This window comes from Medicago truncatula, chromosome 6 (genome assembly GCF_003473485.1).
Source record: "Medicago truncatula cultivar Jemalong A17 chromosome 6, MtrunA17r5.0-ANR, whole genome shotgun sequence".
In the NCBI taxonomy this organism is placed as follows: domain Eukaryota; kingdom Viridiplantae; phylum Streptophyta; class Magnoliopsida; order Fabales; family Fabaceae; genus Medicago; species Medicago truncatula.
Genome location: NC_053047.1, coordinates 41569717 through 41574272, shown reverse-complemented (window position 1 = coordinate 41574272; position 4556 = coordinate 41569717). Strand labels below are relative to the sequence as shown.

At 32.4% G+C, this 4556-nt stretch overlaps 1 long non-coding RNA gene across 1 annotated transcript; it reads right to left on the bottom strand.

Moving 5' to 3' along the window:
* Window positions 1–2010: 2010 nt before the first annotated feature.
* On the bottom strand, window positions 2011–3549 carry LOC120580847 (uncharacterized). The gene is made up of 3 exons (XR_005646615.1): window positions 3415–3549; window positions 2254–2418; window positions 2011–2087 (listed from the first exon to the last, which is right to left on the bottom strand). It is a non-coding gene; the product is annotated as an uncharacterized lncRNA (long non-coding RNA).
* Window positions 3550–4556: the final 1007 nt, after the last annotated feature.

Below are 4556 nucleotides of genomic sequence, written 5' to 3'. Positions count from 1 at the left end.
ATATCAGGATTGTTTGATCGTTGGTGGGTGAAAGAGAGTGGAATTTTAGAGTGAGAATGAATGAAATCAAGATTTTAAAAAAATTTATATAAAAGGACAATTTTGATATTATCAAAAACTTTTTAAAAAAACTAGGTGTAACCAGAAATATATAGGGTGTGAATAGAAAAACTCAAAATAAAATATATTTGGACAATCATTTTATAACAATTTTCTCTCTCATATTCAACAATATATTTTCACTTTCATTCTATTACTTTGGTTTTTGTGTCCTTATATATCTACTTTTTTTTTTTTTTGCAAATTTATGGTTGTCTCATAAGTTGTCATACAAATAGTTGTTCAAATATAATTATATTTGATAAAATCATAGAACATTTTAATTTAATATAAATACATATTTTAAACAATATAAAATATCTAAATAAAACAATATTAAATAATTAATTAAAATTTTATTTTGAGTCTAAATTAAACTAAGTCTTTGTTATATTCCACGTTTGGAGAAATTTTATGTTCAAATAAATATTTATTTATAAATATTTTAAATTTAGTTTTATTTCGTTTTTTAAATTTAGTTTTCTAAAACCTCTAATAAATTTCATATCTTTTGAACCCAAATGTTTTCTGTCAAATTATTCAAAAAAAAAATAAATAATGTTTTCTGTCAACTTTTGATTCATGTCGAAGTAAACCAAATTTCATTTTTTTTTTTTGTCAAAAAAAAATTCATATAATTAAGTCTTGGTTTTTTAACTTGAATTAAAAAAGTTGAGTCGAAATATAATTTTTACATTGATATTTACTTTTCTAGTAAATCAATTTTTTTCAAAATCACTTCTTAACCAAACATGCACTAACTCATTGAATGTTATGCTTTTATGAGAAAAGCTTCCGTCTTTGATCACCAATTCTCCACCGCCGACGTCATGCGAAACTAATCGGTCCACCAACATCCAACGCACCAAACAGTAAGGCATTGGATAGGATGGGCGGTGATTTAACCGAAATCGTGACAGAAAATGAAACAGGTTCAACTCAAATACCACCCACACTCTAAGCACCCAAACACGACAAGAGTTAGCGACGGTGAATATGGACCCAACACAGAGGCGGCCACCACACAAGAAATAACTCCATTAACAATCATATAACACCACCTAATACAAATCAAACACCACATTCTCATCACACACCCAAAAAAGTTAATGACACTATAAAACCATAACACCCAAAAAACAAAGACTGAGCAGCTGATGGTCGGATATGGAAAGTGTACCAAATCGTTTACCAAGTAATAAAGTGATGGAAACCCTCACCCCCAAAGAAATCAGGATTATCACATAACACAATCAAAGGCTAGAAGAGATATGTTAATCAATCAACTAAAATGTAAATCAACCCTTTTTTGTCCAACAGAAATAAAGGTTCAAAATAGTCGATTAAATTCCACTATTTTGAAGTGCCTCATCCTAAGCCTCCAACACTTTTGTCTCCTGTTGCATCATCTGTAGTAGCTGTCAACTTTCGAACTTCATCGATCCTCTTTTGAAGTGCAGCTATCAGCTTTTGACTTTCAATGTTATCCTTTTGATGTTTAGCAGCTAGCTCCTTTTCAAGTTCAGCCTTGCAAGTCAACACATCCTCCAGAAACCTCATCTGCTCGTTTAAAGGTAAATTAATTAATATTAAATAACTCAGATATGAACAAGGAAACTAAAATTGTGAAACTTGAATCAAAAGCATCGATAAATGTTGGCCCCCATAAACTTTATTAAGATTTCAACAATAAAAACTTGCCTCAGTTTTTATATCAAACGCACACTTCGCCTTTTTCAAGCCGCTTTTAATTTCAGCTACGACATCATCATGCGACATCTCTGCCACTAACTTCTGCAGATATAGAGATTAATATTGAAGAACTCAGATATCGACACATAACTAATATTGTTAGAATCAAAGGCATTTCTACATGTTCCTTAACATTTCTTAAAAAAAACTTGCCTTGGATTTTACCCAAGATCTCCTTTTCGGGTATCTACTCCTTTTGGGGTATGTAAACTTGAATGATTCATTTGCAGCACGACCTTTCAAAACAAATAAAATGAACATTGAAAATCGAAAATTTTAAAAATAAAATAGCAAAAAATTAATCAGTTAAATTCCAAGACAATATATATAAAAAAAAGGATCAAAAAAGGGTTTAATAAACCCTAACCCCCAAAGAAAGGATGGTGAGACTGTGGGCTTTACCATTGTGAGAATTGTGCAACATCCTCTTATTGACAAAGGAAGGAGTTTCAAATAGAATGTTCCAAGATCGTTGAACACTTTTGTAACGCATCAATGATTTTTTCGGTAGACGAACTAATATCTCTATCTGTAGATCTTCACTTAAACTTGCCCAATTCATTCTCTCTGTGCATACACATGGTGAATAAAACCTCCAAGTTTAAACTTGAATTGAAAAAAGAAAGAATAGTAAGGAAATAATTGAATTAGCGTGCTTACGAAAATAGGAGAAAGAGATAATGAAAATGGTTCTGAACCATTGACAAGAAGCATTTTTTTTAAGAGCAAATTTTATTAATAACCAAGTATTTGTGCAAGACGAGAAAAAATTGACAATATACGAACAACAAAACAAAGGGCGGCGTATATAGGCGGAACACCCAAAAGAAAATTCATACACCTCTCGTTCATAATAATCACACATATAGAAAAATCCCAATCAAGGGGTACCGTCAACACCAATAAAATAAAACCACCAATACAACGTTAACCCCCCCCCCCCCCCTATGAACCAACATAAACCAAACTTGAGCTTAAACCTCAACGTCATCGTGAATGACCGCATAAACAAAATTCAATAACCTATCGACCGTTACTCATCACACCAAACCCCTAAAAACTCTCCTCATCACCTCAGTTGAGCGCTATTAAACACCTGAACTGACCCCCAGCGTGTCGGAGAAGACACCATAACAACCCAAAAATTTGAGTCTAGAAACTGACTCCCGATCTCGAATCAAAATTGATCGACCCACCAGACTCTAAAAAAAAAAATCACTGAGGCACCCTTCAACTCTCGGTCCACCACAGAAGTCAAATACATTAACCAGTCAACAAACTTGAAACTAGGCACTAACTTCCAATTAAGCAAAAATGATCGGCCCACTAGAGTCCAAAGTTGGCATATGAGGAATGGCAACGCAACTAGAACCAACTTAAAAGCAATAAAATTCAGAAAATTAAAAACATAACCCCCCCCCCCCCCCCCCCCCCCCAACCGAGAAGATTTGAATATTTCGACCAATCTATCACGTAAGAGATTGAAAGGAAAGATGAGATATAATAATAAATAATGATAAATTTCAGTCTTCTTTTGAAGGCTAGAAAATTTAAAAATCTGACCCCCAAATCCAAGAAGAATTGAATATTTCTTTTGAAGAATAACTCTCAGATTTTGAAGTTCATCATTCTCTTTCAGAAAATCAGCAGCATTCTCCTTTTGAAGATAATCATTGCGACTCTGCGCATGCTCTAGCAACCGCATCTGTTATTTAGAGATTAATTAGTATTAAAGAACTCAAATATGAACAAAATAAATCAAAATTGTGAAATTTGAATCAAAATCATTGCTAAAGGCTACCCCCCATAAACTTTATTACATATCCAAATAAAACTTGCCTCGTATGTTAACTTATGCTCACAATCCCACTCATTCATGTGTCTTCGAATTCTAGCCAGCATATTATCAAATGATTCCGGCGGCTTCTGCATATATAGAGATTAATATTAAAGAACTCATCAAATATACAAAGAAACAAAAATTGTTTAATAAAAAAACGCTAAGACTGCCGTAATATTTTTCAGAAAAAACTTGCCAAATAATTTGCCCTAGCAGCAGCACAAAAGGAACATAGCCTATTTCTACTTCTAGCCATTTGCGCTTGTGAGATCTTGAAGATTGCGAAGAGACTCGGCTGCACGGGTAAAAGGAAAAAACAAAAATGTGAAAAGACAAATTTAATTTGATGATGATGACGACGATGATAATAATTAAGTAAAATGAGGAACAACATATGTTGTATATAAGACACCATCAATTACAAGTTAGACACAATAAGTTACATGAACACCGGGTATCGATAAATATTTAAGAAAATGACATGAACCCGAACCCTCAACACACAGGCGCCGTATTGCATTCGTCCAGGACTAAATTTGAAAACAAAAGATTCGTTGAATTGATATAACAAAAAATCCCAAATTTAAAAAGTTTGTATAAACCCTAACCCTAAAGAAAGTGCATTAATCACTTAACAGATTGAAAGGTAACAAGAGACATCCATTAACAACTAGAATTAAAAAAGATAAAAGAAGAAGATGATTTTTTTTTCCACAAATATTATTAATAATAAGAAAAGAAGAAGATGAATGAAATTACCTTGATATATGACTATCGGAGAAATTAAGAAAACTTATGAATGAAATGAAAATTGTGAAGAACTGTAGAGATAGGTAAGAATATATGGTAATAAATAAGAGTATAA